The sequence below is a fragment of the Rhinolophus hipposideros genome (genome assembly GCF_964194185.1).
Source record: "Rhinolophus hipposideros genome assembly, chromosome: 2".
NCBI classification, from domain to species: domain Eukaryota; kingdom Metazoa; phylum Chordata; class Mammalia; order Chiroptera; family Rhinolophidae; genus Rhinolophus; species Rhinolophus hipposideros.
The window spans coordinates 77,898,590-77,925,353 of NC_138048.1; the positions used below are offsets into that span (position 1 = coordinate 77,898,590).

At 32.6% G+C, this 26,764-nt stretch overlaps 1 pseudogene across 1 annotated transcript in view; it reads right to left on the reverse strand.

Moving 5' to 3' along the window:
* Nucleotides 1–856: 856 nt before the first annotated feature.
* LOC308510187 (glutamate dehydrogenase 1, mitochondrial-like) overlaps nt 857–26,764 on the reverse strand; it is a 122,270-nt pseudogene continuing 96,362 nt past the window's right edge. The window contains exon 2 of the transcript in view: nt 857–2,329. The product of the transcript in view is annotated as a glutamate dehydrogenase 1, mitochondrial-like (transcript). The remainder of the gene's footprint in view (nt 2,330–26,764) is intronic.

The window sequence follows — 26,764 nt, forward strand, 5'->3', positions numbered from 1 at the left end:
AACACAATAGATTTTCAAAGGAGACATCCAATTAATTAACATGATAAGGAGGTTACAGCATTCTTTGGACTATATATCATAATTGTGGTTAGTAAATTCCAACAGTTTTAACAAAAATAGCCTCCATCATTTGTTACTGAATGATATATAAGAAGATAACTCTCCATTGGACTTTTTGTTTTGCCAAACTGCAATATACTATTGATAAGCTATAAATGATACTGTTTTGTTATAGAAATACTGTATTTTTCATTCTTGATGTTTACAGGCATTCATTCTCTGCTTCAGTCAAGGTTAAATTTAGTAAGTGATTAAAGGCAATTTTATTATGGCAGCATGTACTTATTCTAAAAGAATAAAATGCATAAATAGCTCTTATTTTTGTTTGCAGTCTGTAAAATTGAGTTCTTTTACTGATATAAAATATCACTGTCTCACCTGCAGACTGTGCTGCCTTATGAAAATGCCACCTGCCTGCTTTTTAAATGTGTCAAAGTTACAGCACATCTCAGGCTTGTCCAGAGCTGAATGAAGCAGCCTGCGTCTGACAGCAAGCAGGTTTCTGGGCCACAGCTCTGATTGCTGGGGAGCAAGGCAGCCTGACCATCTAGATAGGAGAGACTTTTTATCTAACAGCAAATTCCCCAATGGCTCTCTGGCATAGGTGATTTCTACTTTCACAATCATCAACTTGGACATCTTCCCCTAATCTTGATTTATTTTTTCTTAATGGATTGATTTGGACTGACTTGTGAGAATGGTGTCCACTATCTATTAAGTCATGAGAAAAAAAAGATGTTCTGTGGGTACATGTAAACTTGTGATAGGTCTGCAGACGAAGAGAGTAGTGAAGAATTCAACTACAGTTCATCTGTGTGAATGTCTCATTGGCTTCGTTGTATACCTGGAAGACTTTCTCAATGATGTTCATGTAGGCAGCTGTTCTCAGGTCCAATCCCAGGGTATATGTCATGGCCATGAAAGATGATGTGCCAGGCCGAGCGCTCCATAGTGTAAGCTAAGCCAGAGTGTAAAAAGTCTTTCTCAGATGCCCCCAATATCCTGTTTTCGAACTCTGCTGTGGGCACAGGTATACGTAGTTCCACAATGCTTCCCAAGTTTCCTTTCCAAATTCTCTTGAACAGACACGAGCAAGTGGTAGTTAGAATCCCTTTCATATCTGAAGGTCAATCGGCCATAACTGACATGATTTAGTTTCTTTAGCCATTCAAAGCAAAATATTGTCACTCCTCTAACATTCAAGTAGAGATCCAGAATAACCATGATGTTCCTCTCCAGGAAAATTGCAATTGGCTTCTGGAGTTGTTAGTCCACTGGCATCTTCAGCAGTAATCTTGGCTTTGATTTTGGGTGTACTGGCCTTGGTGAGCTGCTTCTTGCTGGCAGCAGGGATCAGTATGTCACAGTCAGCTTCAAAAATGTTTCCTTCATAAAGCTTTGCCTCAAGGAAGCGCAGGATTGATCTATGTTGCAATTTTAAGTCTTCTGGTCCCTTTGGGTCAATACTATTTGGATTCTGTATGCTTCCATCATATTCACCAACATCAACACATTTACTACCAAATGATGCAAATGTCTCATAGAGTACAGGCCCATATTTCCAAATCCTTGAACAACAGATGTTTTATCACCAAACTCTGCTGTCATTTCTAAAATATTCATGTGAGAAACTTCACTGATGAAGTTTTCAATCCCAGGAAAAACTCCTAGGCCAGTAGAAGAGACCCTCCTGTGGATTCCACTCTGACTAATGGACTTAGCAGTGACGCAAGAATGGATGTTAATATCATAGTGCCCTATGGTGCTAGCATAGCTTTCAGGAATGCAGGACAGGTTCCGCTTGTGCGTGCTCATGTCTGGGGCAGGCGCATCAATGACAGGACTGATAAAGCCCTTTTTTGCCAGCACCGTGATAAACCTCCTTATCCAGGTACTTCTTAGGATTGATCCTAACACCAGCTTTGGCACCCCCAAATGGCACGTCGACCACTGCACACTTAGATGTCGTGAGAGAAGCCAGAGCTTTTAGTTGATCCCCACTCACATCAATGCTGTAAGGGACACCACCCTTGAAAGGTTTGCAGTGCTGACTGTGCTGGGCCGGTATCCCTGGTTGCCCCTCCCAAGAGCCCTTGTCTCACCACATGGGGAAGGACAGGCTCAACACATGGCTGCAGGGCTTGATGATCTGGAGAAGGCCCCACACCCAGTTCCACTTCTTCTGCATCTCCCTCTCACAGGTCCTGAGGTCTTTCATCAGCTTGTCCTCCATGATGCTGTCACTGTGGTCAAAGAAACCCTCCACCATCTTAAAGACAATAGGGTCCCCCTGCTATAGGCTCACCAGCGAACAATTTACCATTTTAAAGATGCTTCATGCCACCAGTGTTGAAAGCAAAATTTATGGCTTCCACTATTTTTATTATTCAGTAATGGGTTTATGTATTTTCCTTTTTTTTTTTTTTTCTTTAAGGAATTTCCCAGTTATTGCTTACCACTGGAAAGGAGAGTACTGATGCAGATTTAAGAGTTATTTACATCTACCAATGATCTTTTTCTTGGCAACACTATTGGCTGAATTGATAGGATTTACTGTGTGTTTGCTGAATGGGATGGGGATTTCTTTTCAACTTTCAAGGGGGTATTTTGGAAAACTGGTTTACGTTATATTTTTCTTGATCAATTGAACAATATTTTTCCCCTGACTTCCTCTTCATTATCCATGTTTTAGTGTTAATAGGATCTTCTTTAGAGCGGCTTTTTGCTGATCACTCTATCAAATTAACTTTCTTCCTGCTGTTCTCTCTCCATAGATTGTGTTTATTTTCTCAATAGAAATCACAATTTCTAATTATCTTTTCATTTGCTTGCTTTTTATTTTGTCATCTACTTGACTTTAAGTTCTACAAGGTCAGAGAGCATATCCGTTTTATTCAGTTACTTAAAATGTCTATACTTATTACCTACAAAATCTTGCAGCTAGCTCTCTGACTCCTGTTGCTCCAGTGCTATGGTGACTATGGTCACACAGGCTTCCACCATAATCACATGTGCCTCTCTGGGGCCCATACTTATCACAGTGCTTTTTATTATGGGTTTCCTCTAAACCCCTGTGAGGTATGTCACTAGTAATCTCTGGTAGTCCTCATGCATACATAACCACAAATTGCGGACACGTTAATGTCTATGAGATTCTCAATCAGTGGGGAATGATTGAGAATCTCATATATTAATTTTCTGTGTGGACAGTTTTGAAATGAATTTCATAAAGCTCCTCAGGAGCCCTAAAAGAAATGAGTACCAGTTGCTACAATCAGTGGCCAATTTCATAATACTTCCTTCCATTAACTTTCTCTCCTTTGTTTCACTTCCCTTTTATCTCACTCTTGCTCCCAGGGATTATATTTTCAAATTAATTATTATTATGCAAGCCATTGTTTCAGGCTCTACTTTTCAGCCTCCCCTAAGTTAGGGCATTTCAATTTAAATTAACTAAAATGTGGTCCATTTTAAAAATTACTTTATCAGAACTGCTAGCCACATTTCTAATACTCAGTAGTCCCAAGAGCCTAGTGACAGCCGTATTAAAATGTGTAAACGCAGAGCATTTCCATTAAAGCAGAGAAGTCTATTGGATAACACTAACTAGTCCAAGGACTAGTGCACAATAGAACTCCAGAAGATAGGTGAAGGCACATTTAGTTAGAAATTAATTCCCCTTTATTATTCTTTTTCTTTCTCTATCCTTTTACTTTCAAATGTGTGTCATACATTTTTTTTTAATTTTCTGTAATCTGTATCTAGATGCATATTTTAAATCCAATATGAAAATTTCAGCTTTTCAGTAGGTGAATTCAGTGTTTTCATTTATTTGAATTACTGATACATTTGTTGTTGTTTTAAATATTTATTTATTTTATAGATACAGGAGAGAAACTGATGGTTGCCAGAGGAGAAAGGGTTTGGGGAGCTGGTTTTTATGTATGTGACAGAATTTTATCAATTGCTTTATTTCCCATAGCTCATATACTTTAATTTCGAGATTTACCAATCTCCACAATTTATGAAATGACCATGTCAATAGTGTAATTTTTTGGAAGAAGGTGTAAATAATTTATAAAAGCAACAGTAGCATATGAAAAGGTGAGTATAGATTTTCATTTTAATTAAAAGCAAAATTATTCACAATAATATAGGAGAAATATACTACTGAGAACTATACTAGCGAGTATAACAAAAATACTCATTTGTTAAATAAATATTTTGATATCTGTACCTCAGATGGTATTATAGGATTTAACAGTCAATGATATAGTGTGATTTAAAATACAAGTACCATTCAAATTTAACCAAGTTAATGGAGATTACTAATGAAACTGATTCTTGGCATTATGTAATGAAATCAAGCTTTTTTTTTTTTTTTTTTATTCCCTACATCTAAATAGAATGCTATTTGAAAGTGAAATTTTGCTGGATAAGTCTTATTTCATAAAGCTGCTTTATGGTGTCTGAGCAATTACAGTATGATGATGTCTCTTCTTGTATCACTTCCAGCGTCAAACTTTAGTTTGTACTGGTTAATTGTCCAAACTGGGACTTCTGTCCTGCTTGTCTGATTCGTTGAAATCCTTATTCATTTTTTTAAAAGACAGAAAATGCTTATTGGCTATACCACCATCACTTCTGTCCTCTAGAGTCACAAATATTTTCATAGATGAGTTTAAATTTATCTTTTAACAGATTCTTCAAATTATAAGGTTTGTTGTTCAGATTTCTATAGAACCATAGAAACCACATTCCCTGCAGATATTTGAAGTATAGTTATGATATGACGTCTTTCATTCTACAAGGGTCCCTGTATTTCGGTAATTACTTCAATATTAATATAAATATTTACTTATGTGGGCACAATAAAATAATGTTTAGAGATTTAAAGATATTCCTTCATTTTCATAAGTAAGAACTCACAAATATTTATATGTTTTTATGATCAGTAATATTATTTCTAATCATTTACTCTTGTTATGTAATCAATCAGAGGACATTTTTACATTGAGTATTCATGTAGATTTTTAGGTTTTAACCTGTGTTGATTGTTTCTGGTTATCATCCTTTGTTATAATATTTATTTATCTCACTCCCCATTATACTGTTTTAGAAAATAATCAGCACTTAGCCATGCTCAGTAAATATAAAGGAAGCACCTTCATCATTTAACTAACTTAGCAAATTGGTTCTTAGTACACCCAGTCATTCTGTAGCTATTTCTTAATCTCATATATTTACTAGGCTCTGGCTAGCATCTCTCTGTTTCTGTTTCTCTCTGTCAGGTAGATGATAGATAGATAGATAGATAGATAGATAGATAGATAGATAGATAGATAGGTAGGTAGGTAGGTAGGTAGGTAGGTAGATAGATAGATAGATAGATAGATAGATAGATAAATACATATAAATACATATATAAATATATATTTTCTCTACATACATAATATCTGCATCTAACTACCATCTATATATAATTTATTTTTCTATCTATCTGTCTATCTGTCTATCTATCTATCTATCTATCTATCTATCTATCTATCTATCTATCTATGTATCTATGTGAGAAAACTATGTATTTTTATATGAATCTGTCTAGCTAGCTAGCTATCATCTATCTATCTATCTGACATAGAGGGGAATGGATTTAAGCATGGAGTAAAGGACAAAGCATCTAAGAGGAAGTAAATAAACTAAAACAAAAATTTGTATCATAACTATCTGATCTGCAATTTCTATCCATGATTTCTAAAATGTGCCTTTTATGACTTAGTCACTCAAAAAATATTTATGTTTATTTAGAGTGACTTCTGACCTTAATTCCAAGGGATGAACTATATAGAATAATTGCACATTATATTGCACATTATGCCTTATTTAGCACTATACTATATTTTAGTATAGTTTATTTTTGTGAGTTATATGGTCAATAATTCATATAAAAATAATGATATGATGCCTAGGGGCTTTGAGTGATTCGATCTGAAATAATTACCCTACTCCCACTCAATATACTACAATTTATTAGGACACACTTTATTTATTTATTTGTTTGTTTGTTTGTTTGTTTATTTATTTTTTTGTTTATATGTTTTTAATCGGCCGTATAACCTGCCACAAAATTGGTTATATATCCTACCAGATGCATGGTCTTTTTTCTTTTTTTTTTAAATTTATTAGTTTCAGGTGTACAAGACAAGGTAATACTTAGACGTTCATCATTTATATCCCTCACACTGTGAACCCCCCTCCTCCCATCCACTATCCCTCCGACCTCGCACCAAGCCATCACATTATATGTATAAAATTATAGTTGGCATTCATTAATGTTTAGCTTCTGGTGTACAGTGCCATGATCAGGCATCCACATTATCTCTGAGGTGGTCTCCCAAATAGGACTCATTTCCATCGGATACCCAACAAAATCTTTACAACATTATTGAATACGTTCCCCAACTTAATTTTCAAAAACCCTGAGGCCATCTTGTGGTTACCAGCTGCTTCCTAATCCCTTCACCTTTCCCCTTATCCCCACCCCCCCCCCCGCCCATCTAACAACTCTCTTTTTTTTTCCTTTTTGTCCCCAAAACTGTTTCTGATTAGTTCATTCACTTATTATTTTCTTTAGATTCTGCATATAAGTGAGATCATATGGTACTTGTCTTTCTCTTTCTGACTTATTTCACTTAACATAATGTTCTCTAGATCCATCCATGTTGTTGCAAATGATAATATTTCTTTCTTCTTTATGGCTGCGTAATATTAGGACACCCTTTAAAAACAAGATATGTTCTTTCCTTCTTTCCTTCCATCCTTCTTTCTTCTTTAAATAATTACAGTTATTATAAGAAATCTTTCCAGAAATAATATGCAAGGAATTCTTAGTGCCAAATTAATTTTAGATAGAATGACCAATACCCAAAAGCTTCTAAGCCTTTTTAAAAATGCAAATATCTCCTTTTTGATGATTTACTTACAAGGGAAAACCTTTGTGTCCTTAAAGTCTAGTTTGAATTTATTTGAGGAAAACAAAATCTGAATAAATGTATCTCTTGAAAAGTGAAAAGAACATAAAGGTACACACACACAAATCCCCTTTTGACAGAAAGGTAAGAATACCAAGTACCATTTCTAATTTTTATGTATTTCATCAAAGCCCCTAATGAAGTCAAAGACAAGCATTCTCCCATTCTACTCACTGAACCTGAATTACTGTAAAAGTTTGCCTACTTTTCACTGTCCTAAGTTGGGAAAGAATTATATTTAAATATAAATGTTTATCAAGTAGAATCATCACATTAAAACTTTTATCATATATAGTAAAAGTAATCTTATGCAGTAGATGATGATTAATATGTAAAAAGGAAAATTAATTCACTGACTTTCTGTTCAGCAACTTCATGAAAAATCTCTGAAATGATTGTCAGTGGCATGTAATTAACAAATAGTATAGTGGTCAAGATCTAAATGTTTGGTATGAACTGGTACTTACAATGAATTACACAGTTAATGAATGTGTGAAGGGTCCCCAGAATAATATAATCATATCACCAAAAATAAATACTAATTACCAAAAATGCACAAAGCCTATTTAATGTATCTATGTTCAGCAACAAATTTAGAAGAAAATAATAATTTAAGTGTAATTATAAGTTGGTTAAAATTCATGGAAAAGTATTTGACAACTAAACAAAGAAGCTTCAGGTCATTACTTTTGACCTAGTCATACCATATGTACATATTCATTTTAAGGAATATAATCAGAGAAAATCACAGAACTGTTTGTTTTGGATATTCATTATACCAATATTTATAATGGAACAATATTTATTTTGGATATTCTTTATACCAATATTTATACTTTAAAAAACTGAATTATTTTATTAGGTAAAATTGAAACAAGACATATAAAATAAAATTTAAAAACTATATTCCGGTGACCTACAACTGCTCTAAAAAAGTATTTAAAAATTATATTCTTAAATTTATAAATGTGTAGAAATTTTCATAATATATTATTAAATGATTAAAATCAACCACAAAACATCATGTATGCTATACCAACATTTATGAAATTATAAATAATTACATAGCGATAGAAAATACTATAAGGATATAACAACACTTTATTCACGGTGTTGCAATTGCTTTGAGTTTTCTCATGTGATCATCCCAACAACTCTAAGAGATAGATACTAAATTCCTAACCCCATTTGATAACTGAGTAAACTAAGGCTCAGAGGCATTAATTAATACACCAAAGATCAGACACTCGCTACATGTCATCCCCACAAAATCAAATTATGAATAATTTTAACTTTATTTTTTGTAGCCTGTACTACTGAGTTTACTGAAGAGAACTTATACTGTTTTATAAATTAGACAAAAATACTATTTTATAAATAAGTATGTCTTTTAAAATTGGTGTCTGCCATTGAAAATGTACTGGTATCTTTATATACCGACAATTATCCTCATATAAATATTTTTAATAGTACTGTAATGTTAGCTAAATTATAAATAATGTTACAATAAAATTATGGGACTATATCAATAATATTTTTGTTGTTAAAGAAATAGTAGTTTAGAATATTTAACTGAATTAATATTTGGATTATTAATATTTTGTAGCTTTGTAAATAAATGCTTATTAATATGATTATTAATATGATTATTGAGAACTATGTATAACCACAGAAACGTATATTTAAGTATAAATCATATTATATACATGTCATAAATTTACTTAAAGTCTCTATCAAGTTAGAACTCTTCACCTAGCATAGATCATCGTCAAATGTTTAGAATTTTTAATATCCCATAGGAAAAAAAATGCACGTATTAACCACAAATACCATTTTCTAATAGAACTGAAACTCCATCTCCTCTTTTCCCTTATTTTTTATTGTTTTAATTTATTCCATTTTTCTACTGCCAAGAGGATAAATATTAGCTAACTTAAATTCTTATGAACCAGAAAAATGCATGTTTTCTTTCTTTTTTCCCCCTACACGTTTTCCCCCTACAAGTTTCCCCCTAAACTTTACCCTTCCTATCACAAATGTACTAAAGACAATGAGGTCAACTTATTTCCAACATATATAATGAACACATTATCTTCTGACTTAAAATCTGTCTATTTTATTCTGAAAATTGGGAAAATTCAATATGAAATGTTCAGCCTAAGATTATTTTCAGTGGTAATATAGTTAGAATTTACTTTGAAAGAGATTTGAGAGAATTAATGTCTCATTTTGTCTGAAGTACAAATATGATTCAGGACAGGTCCACCTATTCTTCTGCAGTCCCACTAAGACTGACAATTTGCCAGAGAAAGACATATTTAGATAATTTGAGACAGGTGCAAGTGTTATGTGCATAATAAATCTCTCCTTTAGAGACAATGATGTGGTTTGAATGGGCCAGGTTTAAAGAACTGAATAGCTAGCATCAACTATGTAAGAAGACAGGTTTGGAGCTGATATTGTTTGAACAGGTGCAGGATATCTACAACTACAAAAAATCTCCATTTATTGAATGGAACATGCCCAGTTGGGATCACTACCAATTTATAACAGATGAAGAAAATCTACCAAACAACTGTTAGGTTTTCAGAGGAAAAATACATTGGTGGTGTTAACTAACTAGGTTGTCAGATGATTGTAAAAAACTATTATGAGACAACTGAATTTTAATTTTAATTTTGCTGTAATGCATCACCACACTGAACTAATGCCCCTGGATATATGGATGATACTACTAACTTCCCATCACTAAAGCACTCTCCATGGGAAATGTTTGAGGACAGAACTAAACATAAATTGGAACTTCAAATTTATAGGAAAACTATAAATTATTTCACCAATACAACTGAATTGGCTGATTTGACTAAATTATTGTAATTGCTATTCAATTCAATAATAGAATTGATTTATCTGGCTTAGTACTTCCTTAAGGAAGGATATAAATTGGATGTAATATTTTCATATTAAGTCAGATTTTTTTTTCTAGTTGAATTATTTGTCAATACATGTGAAAGAGAGAGAGTGAGAGAGAAGATAGTTTGAGGTTATTATGAATCAAAATGATTCAAAATTGGACCAAGTTTTCCTTCAAGGAACTGTAAAATATTGCCAACCATGAAAATTTGTATTTAATTTGAAGATACATTAAGTGTTTACATTCAGTCTAACATATCATAGTGTTTCAGTATTATGTGCATATGATCTACAAATCAAAAGGTATAACAACTACCAATAAAAAAAAAACTCTTATTAATGCCTACAATCCACTTAAAATAGGAGAATCAACACTCTTGACTTTCTAATTCTAGAAATTTGGGGCTTTCCTAAAGTCTTAAAAATTATTTGGAACTCCGATATATCTGATAAGGGATTAATATCACAAATCTATAAAAAACTTACTCAACTCAACTCCAAAAAAACAAACAACCCAATTAAAAAATGGGCAGAGGACTTGGGGAGACATTTCTCTAAGAAGGACATACAGAAGGCAAGAAGACATATGAAGAAATGCTCAACCTCACTAACCATCAGAGAAATGCAAATAAAAACCACAATGAGATACCACCTCACTCCAGTCAAAATGGCTATTATCAATAAATCAACAAACAACAAATGCTGGCGCGGATGTGGAGAAAAGGGAACGCTAGTGCACTGTTGGTGGGACTGCAGATTAGTGCAGCCACTATGGAAAACAGTATGGAGGTATCTCAGGAATCTGAAAATGGAACTACCCTATGATCCAGTAATTCCACTCCTAGGCATCTACCCGGAGAAATCCAAAACTCCAATTCAAAAATCTGTATGCACTCCTATGTTTATTGCAGCACTTTACACAATAGCCAAGATATGGAAACAACCAAAATGCCCATCGGTAGATGACTGGATTAAGAAGCTGTGGTACATTTATACAATGGAGTATTACGCAGCCATAAAGAAGAAAGAAATCTTATCATTTGCAGCAACATGGATGGATCTAGAGAACATTATGTTAAGTGAAATAAGTCAGAAAGAGAAAGACAAGTACCATATGATCTCACTTATATATGGAATCTAAAGAAAAGACTATGTGAATGAACTAATCAGAGTCAGTTTTGGGGACGCAGAGAAAAAACCGAGAGTGGTTAGATGGGTGTGTGGGAGGGGGTTGGGGATAAGGGGAAAGGTGAAGGGATTTGGAAGCAGCTGGTAACCACAAGATGGCCTCAGGGTTTTTCTTTTGAAAATTAATTTGGGGAAGGTATTCTATAATGTTGTAAAGATTTTGTTGGGTATCCGATGGACATGCGTCCTATAATGAATGCCAACTATAATTTTATATATATAATGTGATGGTTCAGTGTGAGGTCGGAGGGATAGTGGATGGGGGGAGGGGGGTTCACAGTATGAGGGATATAAATGATGAACGTCTAAGTATTACCTTGTTTTGTACACCTGAAACTAATAAATAAATTAATTAATAAAATAAAAAAAAAAAAATTATTTGGAACTCCAAAAAGTTTTGTAGCCTACATCTATAGATACTTACTGTTTAGAATTTAAAAATATGAATTTTTAAAAGTATACCATTTATCAATTTATTTAAAATAAGAACAGTGTATTAATTTCATGTTACCATTAATAACATATTCTTATGAGTCATAACTGTATTTTCCAAAGTAAAATAATTGTGTGAGAGGTAGCATTACTTTACATTTTTTGCAGGTATCTTTAGTGTTTTGCTTGGTAGAAAGATGGCTGGATTGTCATATCCTTTTGTGCATTTAGTCGGGCTGTTATATCACATATAATGTAGTACCTGGAAAACAACACTATATCCTTGTAAGAAATAGTGAAGTAGCCAAATAATATCTTGGCATTATTATAAAAATAATTCGGATCTCAAGGATACCTGAACATATTTTGAGATTCCCAGGTGTCTCTGATCCACGCTAAAAGAACTCCTTTATCAAACCATCCCAAAATAAGCATTCTAGAATTATTATTTTGAAATAATATCCTTGTATTATTTAGGGCACTTTTAGTAGGTTTTTCTTTTGTTTGTGGCTGAAATAAATTTGTGTAAAACTACAACCAAAAATACTTCCAATCATGAGTCACATATTTTTTCTAATCTCAAAAGATAGTTATTAAGGTCTGTAACCATGATTCTATGTGCTTACTTTCTAAAAGTAACTGAAATGTCAGGCAAAGAGGGCCATTGGATTAAAAACAAAACATAACATTATTTTCACACAAAACATCTATTTACCCCTGAAGGAAAAGTTAAAATTGTCATCTAAAAGTTTATTGAAAAAGATTTTAATCTGAATATTTAACAGATATACATATTTATATACATATACATGCTGTATTTAATAATAATCATTATATAGTCATATAAATTATTACAAAATAATAATTATTAATGGACATGTTATAATATGTTTTAGCTGCTCAGTTACAGAAAAGTAAAATTGTGCAGATAGAGATAATTTGGTTCTCAAAAAAACTTTACTGAAAGAGAGACCTGTAAAGTGTTTTCAAACTTTTAAAATTAATTATGCAAAAATATCAGGAGTTACAAATTATGTGTTAATTAACTCACTTAAATGAATGATTCCAATGTTGAATTTATTTTTAATTTTTAAAATGCCTACAAAAAAAGTAAGTTTATCTATCAAAGGCAGTAGAAAGGTGATTTGAAGTAGAAAGTGTGATTATTATGTACTTTCTATAGATGAAGTTTCCTAGAGTCAGAATCCCTTATGTTGCAATGCTTGTCCTAATGTTTTTAAACTGTGTAAATATAAATTTTAAATAATTTATTTATTTTTGAATAATGAATTAAAATTATACATAGATGTAGATATGCAATCATATTCTGTGATGGATATAATTACTTTATTGGAATGAAGAACTCTAAAACTGTAACACCTTAATGTTGAAAAGTTGTGAGGTCATAAAATCAATTACATTATAATTTGAAGCCTGAATTATTCTTTGTAGACCAATTCATAGTTAAAATAAGAGAATTTGTATATTAGGGACTGAAATGCATTAGATTTATGATTATCAAATTTTAAATGAAACTGTTCAAAAATGGTAGATAACAATGGAATATTATTCAGCCATAGAAAAGATGAAATACTGCCATTTGCAGCAACATGGATGAATCTTGAGATTATCATGCTAAGTGGAATAAGTCAGAGAGAAAAAGAACCATATGACTTCATTCATCCATGAGATATAAAACTGAAAGCAACAAATGAACAAGACAAACAAACAAAAAAACAAAAACTCATAGACACAGACAACAGTTTAGTGATCACCAGAGGGTAAAGGTAGTGGAAAGGGAAAAATGTGGTCAAATATATGGTGATTGGAGGAGAATTGACTCTGGGTGGTAAAACACAATGGGTTATATAGATGATATATTATAGAAATGTGTACTTGAAACCTATATAATTTTACTAACCAATGTCACCCCAATAAGTTTAATAAGTAAAAAAAAACGGTAGATAACTTAAAAATGTAATATTTATCACTTTTATTGTGCCTTTCTTGAAAATAAAAATTCAGTTTGTTACAGCAAAATAGAACTTTACATAAAAAATTGGCCTCTGAAACATGTCTCTAAAATAATTTTGAAGCCTTATGATGAGATATTTAACTAAATACCACCACTGTTTCAAAGTTTTTGTGATATCTATTATGAATTTTGCAAAATCAATATTTTTTACTGTTTCCCAAATTTAACATGAGATGATGTAAAACAAACAGACAAAAACTGTTCATGACTGGTGTGAGTGTTGACTAGTTTATCCGGAATACTTGCAACTCAGAAAATGATTGGAATATTTAATAAGTTACCAAAATAATTTTACTATATATTAAATAAAGTTTATTTTAAAATTTATTTCCTAATAGAATTTTGAATTAAATACTTGTGAAAAGATGTTAGTGAATAATTTCTTTAAATATTCATGAAACATATGAAGGTTTACAATGCTTTGGAACTTGGCGTAATGTAAAATAATTTCTGTGTAGAACTAATGATAATTCTTTTTTTAAACTTAACAATTTTGTTCTGTTATCTCCTTTTATCTTGCCCTGTATTAAACCTCTACTAGAGTTGCCAAATTTTTGTTTTTGCCATCTGCCTTAAAACCATATTCTTGCCAAGTTTGGTGGCTGCTTCATTGTTTTGGCCAAATAGTATGTTCTAGCTCTTTGGAATGCTTCTGGTTAGGGAACAGGTTATTTAATTCCATTCAAAAATATATCTTTCTCTTTACCTTTATGTATCCTTCCCAAAAGTCTATAACACCAATCCATCCTAAATGTTTAATAAGAAAACATTGGAAGAACCTTAAGTGATGGATTTTCTATAAAATATATGACCAATACTCTTTGAAAGTGTCAAGGTCATATGAACAATAAAAAAGACCAAGAAACTGTCAGGGTGGAGGAGAATAAGACATAAGATATAATGATTAAGTGCAATGTGATATCATGGATTAGATCCTAGAACAAAAAAGAAGGGCATTAGTAGAAAACCAGGTGGAAAGACTGGTTTAGTTAATAGTATTTCATTTATGTTAAATTCATAGATTTGATGACTGTACCATGGTAAAGGTTAGGGGAAGCTGACTGAAGGGTGTACTGGAGCTCCTTAGTATATTTGCAATACTTCTGTATATCTAAAATTATTTTAAAACAAAAGAAGTATAAAATACTGAAAGTATAGTAAAAATTGCCAAAGTCTTGAAACTTTCCCTAGGAATTTAAGCAACCTCTAACTATGGGCATACTAGTAGTGGAAGAGGTAAGGGGCAAGATAGACATTTTTGATGTCTTTGACAGTGCCAAAAATGGCCTGAGTTTCCCTAAGAAACAAATTACTTTATTTGTCTAATAAAACATGAATTATATGTCTTCAATTAGTTTAATAGCTCATTTCAGCAACTTTTTTTTTTTTTTTGAATGGGCCTATGTTTAGCATGAGTAAAGCACAGGGAAACTATCTATAGCCAAGTTCCTTATCTTTCTAAACATACATTTAGAGAAAAGAAAAAAAAGGAAATGGACCATTTAGCATGAAAATTATAGAATGCTATGAATTCCAGAAAGGAAATAAACATTCTTTAAGGGTGATGTGAGAAAAACTAAGGCCTCACATCTAGGCTGCAGTCTTATAGGGCAGATAAAATTCACATGATAACATACTGTGAGCATGATAATCATTATATTTGTTTGGATTTTTAATAGGTCCATGGGATGTGAGTAGTATAAAAAAGCAGGAGAAATTGTGAGTCAGAAAAGAGTTTGGAACAATGTACAGGAATTAAAGAAAAGCAGTGAAAGGTATATGGATCCTCTGCAAACGTGAAAATTTTATACTGTGATTGATCAATTAGTATTAAACAAATAAACTAAAAAGTATAGATTATGGATTTTATACATACAGAAACTTTTAAAAGCTAAACTAAGGAATTGTGATTTTATTTACATGTCACATAAGGATAAAGGTAAGTTTAAGTAATAGTTTCAAAAGATCAAATTGATAGTGTGCTTTCAAAAAGGAATTAAAGCAGAAAGTCAAGTTAGGACATAACAAAAACAATTAATAGTGGCTAAAACTTATGAATCCACTTTATCTGCAGCAGCATTCAAAGTACTTGATGTTTATTAGCTTGCCTATGATTTGGGTGTAAACTACATTATATTAAACCTATGATGTGGAGAATAATTACCATTATATTTCTAATATGAGCAAATAAAGCCCTGGAGTGGTTAAGGAATTTTCCCAATATCAAAATCTATTGAATGGGAGAAGAGAGATGCAAACTTAACAATCACAGAATTTGAAGTTTTTAAAATGAGTTTATTGTTGATTAATGATTGAAATACAAAAAGTTTTACACAGTTATTGGATACAACTTGATGAGTTTGTACATAACTAGACAGCTGTGAAACCATCACCACAATCTATGCCATAAACACATCCATCACCTACAAAAGTTTCCTCCTGCTGTCTTTATTTATTATTGTTTTTTGAGTGATAAGAACATTTAACACAATATCTACCTTCTTAGCAAAATTGTAAGTATCCAATACAGTGTGATTATCTATAGACTCCGTGCTGTATTAGCAGTAGATCTCTAGGACTTACTCATTTTGCATAACTGAAATTTTGTACCCTTGACTGAGGGGGGAGTGGGAGGTGTTATGTGAGTCAGAAATTGCATTCTTAACTGATATGCATTATTGTGACAAAATGTTTGATCCAGATTGGTGACAGTGGGAATTTAAGGAAAATGGATTAAAATACTGTTAGGAACAGGATCAATAGAATGTGGTAATTTCATGAAGGTTCGAGTTAAACAAGAGAAAAAGTAATTGATGAGACAAATGTTTCAAGCTTGAGGGAAACAAGACATTTACTAATATCAGAACAAAGAGATGGTTCTGTTTTAGGTGGATAAAATATAATGTGGTCATTCTAGCAGAGGCTGAATCAGTAGGGTGAGCTTCAATACTACATACAAGCCCTAGATCCTCTGTAAGTCAGGAAATGAGCGCAGCTTAATATGTGCAGGTATCAGCTCGTTTTTACAACCTTATTTTCCATTTATAAGATTCACATGTTCTAGGGAAAACAAAAAACAAAAAACAACAACAAAAAACTAAAATGCATTTCAAGTCGATTTTTTTTTAATAACCAGAAATAATTTAGTTTTATTCTCTTTCAAAACATAAAATCTTCATGAGAGATGAGGAAGAAACAATAAAGTCCTTGTGATAACTTCATTTCCTAAAGGATTTATTTAGTATGTTAAAATATTCTGATTCCATAGTTATAAGTCAAGCAGTAATTTAATAAGAAGTTCTGAATACAGTCAGTTCCTCATACTTCATCCATACCTTCCCATCTCTAACATTAATAATGCTGCTCATTTTCAGTGTCTCTTGTATTAGTTCCAAATCATGCTAATATCTATCTAAGGAGATACATTTGATACATAGATTAGGAAATAGGTACAGGATCACTGAATCAACTGGAAATATTTTCAATTTTTGGTAGATATATCTTCATTATATAGCCCAGAATTTAAAATTATATGTGATATCTTTTATACAACAAAAATCATATTTATAAATATGAAACTACATGGAAATTGCAATATCCATCTGTTCTTTAAAACTAATTCTCTTAATTTGTCTTCTCACACTCAATTTTACGGACTGTGTCTATAATGACACAAATTACATACTAAAATTAATTTAATTTACAGAGTAACACTGCAAGCCTTTCAAGATCAGTGATATAATGAAGTTTCAAATCAGTATCATTCCATTACATTTAATATTCTTGTATATTTGAATTGTTTTAAAATCATTAATTATAAGTATTTCATTTTTATACATTATTTTCCACCTTCTCTTTACTCCCCTATATATATTTTTTTGTTTTACTGCATAATAATGGCTATTACTTTCTTTTTTCCTGTAGATAAAACACGGAATCTAATTAATTATGCTAGAGTATCCACTGGCATCAGGTAAACAAAAACTGCGAAGGAAAACCAATCTTCCTGTCTTTGTCAGCCATTTTATTAACAGTAGCAAGTCCTTATTTTAGTATATAGGTACAATTATACAAATTTAAATCTCAATGAGTTATCTTTATCTCACAGTGAGATTTATCTCCTTCCTCTCTTTTAAATATATTTCACTGCTGTTCAGTATTGCCATTCTTGTAGCGAAGGAGACCAGGATAGAGGATTGTCTAACATTATAGTGAGACAAAATTCTGCAGGTTGAGTGGGCAAGTCACGTCCCTTCATATATAAACATTTTTCATCAGGGTGTCATACATATTGTCTTTGCCTGTCTCCAACTGTCCTTAACTCAGAGTCAGATCATATAAAGAAATATCATGAATGAATTCATTTAAATCTTACAGAGCCGTAGCCAGTATATATTTCATTGTCTCTTTATCAAGTAAAGAAACAGCAGTGAAATGATAAGAAATTGTGCCAAGTGTTTTGGACCAAAATTCATTTAATGTTCATTCCTATTCTCTTTGCTTTCCTTTATATTGTGGTGGCCCCATTTTTGCCTCTGATATGATATGGCAACAGGTCTGCGGGAAGGTCTTTTCCACAATATTTGAAATTCCAATCTTTGCTGCTATGCTTATGATGTCCTGTGGTTATCTCCATTGTCAGAGCCTGTGAGGTCAAATTAATATTGCTCTCCTAGTGTTTTTCACTGCCCGAAATTACAGCACCAAAACAAATGCGTTGTCCCACTGCTCCTGGAACTCCCCACCTTGGATAGTGTAGTCTCAACTTTGCTAATGTAACATTATTTTTGTCATTGCCACTCCACTAAAATATAGGTGACTCTCAAGAATCTTTCTTTTTGTTTGTGTGCTTAATGGGGTTCTCTTCAATCTACATTTCCCATAGTTCTGAACATCTAAATTTCAAGCACTTTCTCCAACCAGTACGAGCACTACAATTGAAAAAGAAGAAGGAGAAGGAGAAGAAGGGCACTTACTAATCCATTCTGGAGTGACCTGTACCTCACTATGTTTTACACTTCTGTCACATGGGGAAATTTTTCTCCATCTTTTTTTTTATGGCATGTATATCTACATGAGCAATAATAAGGCATCTGGCATCCCTTTGATATTTTCAGGAAAAAAAAATCCTCTCACCCTCCTGAAATAAGCCTCAAATGCTATTAGTTAGATAATTATTTGAGACCACCCTTGACATCTTCACCAGGGGATCTCTTTCTAGGACTCAGCCGTACAATCTTCAAAATGTCTCGGCTTGATCAGATTGATGGCTTAAAAGAAGAATTCTGTCATGTTTAGGAATATTAGACAGATAGATAGATACTTGTAGATAGATAGGTAGATGATAGATATGCAGGCAGACAGATAGATGGATGAATAAATTTGACTTCTCGCATAGTGAGTTGAACTTTCAAAGTGTGAGAATCTATTGCAGAATTGCCTATTTTCAATGCAAATCACAATGAGTAAAAAGAAATCAAAACACATCAGAAACTTATTTAAAAAGATTCTAATGGAAAAATGATGAGAAAGCCACATTAAAAGTCAAAACAGTCATCTGAATTATTTAAGGCTACAGAATAATATACACACCATTCGTTTGGTATTGCCAAACACTGAGAAATTAAAATCTCCCTTTGGGTCCCTTAGGTTCTTTGAAAAACATCTGAAAATAGAGTATTGGTACAATAGTTATTGTTATGAACGATTACTAAAAATGCATGTCTGAAATAATCTTCAAAAATATATGGCATAGACACCCACATTTACGCAAACTATTTTAGTTATTTGAGCCAATCAAACACGCACATATTAATAATCAGGTTATTGCTGACTGAATTTAATAGGCCCAAAGAGTGATTTACTGTAAGAAGTGCCAGAACTTCTTATTTTAAACAAGTGAAAAATATCTGCATTCCGCAAGGATTATTGGAATAAGAAGATTTTAATTTGAATCTTAACTCTGCTTTGTATTCCCTGGCATTGTGTATATTTACAGCACTGAAAAAGAAAAGGCAAGAAATTGTATACAGTTTTGTAGGACTTTTTCCACATTTATCATAGAATATGTAAAAGGAAAGAGAAAAAATAACACATAAAACACAGCTTCAAACACATCACACTAGTATACAAACCATAATTGTGGTGAACATCTGTTTAGTCCTTTCACTACATTACATGTATATATTCCTGCTCCCACTCAAAATCTCATCTATATTATATTATCAATGCAGTCTCCACGCTGGGAAAAATAGCCATGTGGTCTTCATATTTTCCCACTTTCAGTACTCCCATGACCCCAATCATGGCAAGTAACAATTGCAAAAGATTAAACACAATGATACCTCTCAATATGATATCTCTCAACATGCCCTCTGCACTTCAAAATATTGGTTATTTTCTCATTATCTTAGAAAAATGAGCTCATATACAATGGTCAGCATCTTTATTTTCTCATACATCAATACATTGTGGACATTCCTACACTCCAACTACAATTTGTTCTAAGGAACAGCCACGAAACATTTCATACATCTGTTCTCCTGTTATGTCCCTATCGAAGAGCTTCCACTTTCTAGTTTGATTTTGTTTTATTTTGTTTTGCTTTTGCTACTAAAACTAATGCTTCAGGAAACATTCTGAAGAATAAATTGCTGAGAATAGACTTTTCCAACATGATGTTCTTTTTTTTTCTTTTTTCTTTTTGTAATAGAGTCCCAAGAATTTAATTTAATTGCTTAGACAATGAATACCTGTTTAATGAAATAGTTTTTAACATATACTTTTATTTCTATAGTATGTAGTCACTGAAATGAGATTACTGAATCAATAGGTACATTTATAATGCAATCAGTATTGAAATATGCTTTTATTTCTAAAATATAGAAATTTTAGAAATTTCTAAGAATGTTCCAAGAATGGGATTTCTGAGCAAAAGTGCACATTATTACACAATAATTTCCAAATGCTGTTGTATGAAAACCTAGATTTTTGATCTTATTATTTTTTTCTGCTTTTTAAAAAAGGCTATGGGGATATCTACTGAGTGGTAAATATATATGGGCTCACTTTTATGTTTCAACCAGAAAATGTCTGTTTTTTATACATTAAATATATGGCTATGACAGCTATTGTTAACTCTTTACCAGAATCTTTTTTTTTCCCCCGGGACACACATCAACACTACTTATTGCAGGTTTTCTTGTTGTTTCCTGAGACCATATGACAGTTATAGACAATGAAACAAGAATAGAACAAACGGGATCAGCCACTTCCAAACCAGCCCCATAGAAACCTCCCTCATGTACTCCATGATCTATTCACCTTCTGGCTGACCTAGTGCAGGCTATCATGGTGATGAAGCCATATGTTGAAGACTGAAAAAAAATCTGTCAGTTTAAGTGATTGTGGGGAGATGTGTCCTCCTGCTGCCCAGGAAAATTCACCATAGAAGATTATTTTGCAGAAAAAAATATAATATGTTTGAACCACTATACTTTTGGGATCAATTTGTTACACAGCTAATAGTCACCTAAAAATATTCACATTCCACGTAAGACTTCAGAAAACTAAAAGCTTTCTAAAGTCAGGTACCCTGTCTGTTTAATACCCTATTCAGTGTTTAATATATCAATAATGTCTAAAAGAATAAATAACTCAACTTTCTGAAAATAGTGACAAAGATGATGATTGTAGGAATTATAAAAATAAAACAAGATATTAAAAAATAAACAACTACAAGGTATTCCTGCAAGATAGAGGATGAGTAGTTATTTCCAGTTTGAGAACACAACAAAGTAACATAAATTATATATAGATTTTAATTTACTAGCCTTTATTTTTAGATGTTATAAAACACATCAACATCGTCTGTCTTTTAATAAGTGTGTTTTGGAGGCTGTAAATTGTGTGAAACTATTTAATAAAATATGACAAATCAAGATTAAAATGTGACCACTAATAATCTTTGTGACATCCCTTACCAGGAGCAGTAATAATATTACATAATAAAGACCAGAAGGAAGGCCTTATTTCTCTTCATGAAAAAGAACAGACTGCATCAGTCTCTTTCTCTTTTGTCAGTTTTCCTTCTGTCATTGATCTTGTCTTGAAGTGAAATTAGATTGTCTCCCAAAATTTGTCCAAAGAAAAATATGATTTCTTTCTTTTTTCCCTTTTTTCTTTCCTTTATAATTTCATAGAAGAGCCATTATATAGACATAAGTAAAGATGGAGGTCTGGTGGGGCTTGAGACCCATGTGAGGAAAGAAGCCAAATGGAGTGAGAGCTGTCGATGATATTTATTGGTTATGTAGGTACACTGTATTAACCTAGCATTCCATTCCTAGGCATATACCCAATAGAAGTGCCTTGTGTATGTTTATGAATAGACATACATTAAATATTCATAACAGCATAATTTATAATAACTCCAAATATTCCACTGACCATATACTATCTTTAGGAGAATGAATGAATAATTATGGTATATTGATAAAATTGGATCCTATGCAATGGACATAAGTGCCATATAACTACATGCAATAATAGGAATGGATCTCATAAACATAAATTTGAGTGAAACAAGCTAAATTTAAAAGAGTGGGCTGCACTGTTCCCTTTACATAAAGTACAAAACAGTCAAAACTAATCTATTGAATAAGAGTCAGGAAAATGAATATCTTCAGATGGAGGTACATTGGATGGAAAGGACACAAGCCCTTTTTTTAAGATGAATCTAATGTTTGTTTTTTTCTAATTCTAGTGCAGGTTACACAGATGTCTTCAGTTTGGGAAAACATATCAGGTTCTATACTTATGCTTGTGCTCTTTTCTATATGTACATGTATTTTAATAAAGAAATCTTTAAAAAATGGAAATTATTGAATGAGAATTAATTTTTATCATAGACTAAATGGGGTTTTACTATAAACAACATAAAAATGCATGAATCCTATAAATTTGAATTAAAGGTCTGTAAGTAATTATTTTAATAACTTATTTGACAGCATAAACAAATGTGCTTTGTAGTAAAAGTCATATGAGTAGATTAAGACTTCCTATACCTTTATTAAATGTTTGTTGAATGTATCATTTCTACAGTTGTCACAAAGTAAATTTATGTAAATAAAGACTGTTTTCTTAGTAGTTCTCACTATAACACTGTAGGTGTTTCTGCCATAAAAAATTTACAAAAAATAGTTTTATGAAATCTATTAATACAACTTTTTGAATGTATGAGGTGTGATCACAAAATAGTGTGAATGTTTAAATAAAAAATGTATTGCAGTAAAAGACACATTGCCATTAATACCCCTCAAAATACTCCCCCCCCCACTTCAAACACACTTATCCCATCATTCTTGCCACTTTTGGTGGTAATTCTGGAAGTCCTCTTTCTTGAGTGTCTTTAGTTGCACTGTAATGGCCGCTTTGATGTCCTGAATCTATTCAAAACATTTACCTTTCGTGGTCATTTTGACTTTGGGGAACACTCAGAAGTCGCACGGTGCCAGATTTGGTGAATAATGTGGATGAGAATGCACTGTAAAGTTTTTATTTGACAGAAATTGCTGTACCAGAAGTGATGTGTGACACAGAGCCTTTCCATTGTGATCACAAAATATGGTGAATGCTACTGCTGAGTGCCATCCAACAGAAAGGCAGTGATCTTTAATACAGGAAGCAGCAACTTGGTCAGTGCTATCAGTTGGGTGTGAGCTATGGTTGAGAGAAGGTGTCTTTTAAAGTGTGCGATAAATCACCCTCCATCATGACAATGCTCCCTGTCACACATCACTTCTTGTATGGCAATTTCTATCAAATAAAAACTTTACAATGTGTCCTCATCCACCTTATTCACTGGATCTGGCACCATATGACTTCTGGCTCTTCCCCAAAGTCAAAATGATTCAGGACATCGAGGTAGCTATGATAGCACAACTAAAGACACTCACGAAAGAGGACTTCCAGAACTGCTTCAGAAAGTGGCAAGAATGATGGGATAAGTGTGTTCAAAGAGAGGGGGGTAGTTTAAGGGGGATCGATGACAATGTGTCTTTTACTGTAATATTTTTTTATTAGTTTTAGGTGTACCAAGCAATGTAATAGTTAGACATTTACACCCCTCACAAAGTGATGATTACCCCTTTCCCCCAATCTACTACCTCTCTGACATCGTATACGGCTGTTACAATTGCATTTACTCAATTCCCTATGTGTATTCCACATCCTGTGACTATATACACATATACATATAAATATACATATACATATACATATATATGTGTGTGTATATATATATGTGTGTATATATATGTGTATATATATATATATATATATATATATATATATAATTATAGTTGATAGTCAGTATTATTCAGCTTCAGCTTCAGGTGTACACTGCAGTGGTCAGGCATTTACACTGTCCATGAAGTGGTCTCCCTAATAAGACAAATGCCCATCTGACACATTACAAAATCTTTACATTCTTTACAATATGATTATATTCCCCAAACTGTCTTTCGTATCCCTGTGGCAATATTTAGATTACCAATTTGTGCTTTCTAATTCCCTTACCTTGTCTCTCATCCCCACGCCTCTCCAATCTAGCAACCCTAAGTTTTTTTCTCTATATTTCTGAGTTTGTTTCTGATTAGTTTGCTCACTTATTCTATTCTTTATATTTCACGTTATAAGTGAGATTGTATGGTATTTGTCTTTCTCCATCTGACTTATTTCCTTATCATAATGTTCTCTAGGTCCATCCATATCAGTGCAAATTGTAAGATTTCATTCTTCTTTATGGCCAAGTAATACTCCATTATATAAATGTACCACAGTTTCCTAATCGAGTCATCTACCCATGGGCATTTCAGTTGTTTCCGTGTCTTGGCTATTGTGAATAGTGCTGCAATAAACATAGGGGTGCATATATTTTTTAATTATTTTTTATTTAAACATGCACTGTATTGTTTGATGACACCTCGCATCACATTTAATTTTTAAATATAAATAATCTAAAAATCTAACGGGAAACATCAGTTTAAGGAACCGGAATTATGGCCTATTATCAATTAACATAGTGGACAATTTTTTTATTGGAAAAATAATTTACATCAAGTTAATTATGTTCTGACATCTTAAAAATGGGGAAGGAAAGCACAAAATGAATATGTACATATTTACAAAATATTATAAATTACATAAAAATAACTATTTATCTTATATATGATGTTTTTTTATACCATACCTGTGTTTTAATAATATTTAATTAAAGTTTACTGATAGGTGTACAAAGGATAATTACCTATGTATGCACCTCTTTCTTATGTTAAAGTATTGTACTTTTATGGAGTATTAGAGAGTTGTCCTGAAAACTCAAAAATTGAAAGATTAAATTTAATAGGACCTCACATATAAGAAAACATCACTTTAAGGAGTGTCACTAGTCATTTTAAACTATATAAGAATCACATTTTCAAGCCATAAGAAGTCCATTGTAAGTAGTGAAAGTGGGGTAGCAGGGCATAATGTGGTTATGCCACGTGGTTTGGCTCTTTTCCCACAATAAAGGTAAGTATTTTGTTTTAGTATTTAAAATGTAATGTAAAAAATGACCTTCTAGTTCTTATCCATGGTAGGTAATACCAAATCACATTTCAACTAAAATCCAAAATGTTTCATGATCGCTTTGTGGTTTGTATTCTTATTCATGATCATGCTTTGTCATTATGCTCTTCTATGCTCCTTAGACATTCAATTTCTTTTTGTCTTTCTCTGTTAGCCATATCACCCTCTAAATTAATAATGTGATTGGATAGGGTAATAACCAAGAAGTTTTGTTTTCAGAAATGAAATTGTGTAAATTGTATTTTTTGGTTAGTTCTTTGTAAATTATGAGCTTTATAGTCAAATAGCAAGCCGTCATACATTTACTCGTAGAGCTTATGGCAGTGCTTCTGAACCATTTGATGTCATGACACACCTAAAAATATTAATATCTGCGCAACATATCAGGGTAAACAGCTGAGTCTTCTTCCATCAGTAGGTGACAAAGAGGCTCCAGCTAAGACAGGACTTAACACACCACACTGAGGTCTGTAATATATAAATCTTAGCTGTGTTAGACTAAAATCTCAAAAAGCAGACCCTGAGAAACAGAGCTGTAGGTAACTATTTGGGAAATGACATCAATGAGTAGGAATGAGGAAGAAGGGAATCAGAAGGGAAGAGAGGATGCATTTCACTATGTTTGCCATTAGTATGAGCCACAAGGGCTCAGTGACGTGTCTATGTGGTGTGCAAAGATGGACAGTATGTATGTATGTATGTATGTATGTATGTATGTATGTATGTATGTATTTACTTACTTATTTGCTTAGTTATTTACTTATTTAGTTACTTACTTACTTACTTACTTACTTACTTACTTACTTACTTACTTTTGTTTCCCCATTTGTCAAGAGTAGATCCCTGGGCATTAGGAACACCCACTTCTGTATTGCACATTCATTGAGTACTCAGTGGTTTTCCATACCACGCAGGGACATTTGAGAACAGGCCTACAACAAGAAGTGAGAAGCAAAGAGTGAGGATCTGAGGTGAGGTTACACCTGGGCAAAGCTGGATGGAATGTTCTTGGAACTTTTTCTCACCCCAGTAGCCACTATCGAGAGTATTTGAAACTGGCATGCAGCAGGTATCTGTCAGCCTTGTATGGACAGTAACTCATTAAAAATGCACGGACAGCCACACACCTGTTTGGAAACTACTTGTATGTTACTGGAACTTTTAGCAAATCTCTGTACTTTAATCCAGAGACAATGTGTGAAAGCTGTGAAAATCACATAAACATCACTTAAAATTATTCCTCCAAGGTAACTTTTCATTCAGTTCCTTCAAATATTGCAAGTCCTCTTGACTTCACATGTGAATTTCTCTGTCCAATTTACTTATTTTATATTTGTAAACATAGTTTTTATTTTTCATTTTGATGCTGATTCTGCTTTTAATGAATGTTATGACAACCCCTCCAACCTTCCAATAAATGAGAGAGAGAGGAGAGAGAGAGAAAAAAAAGAGAAAGTAACCTAGATGTCTACAA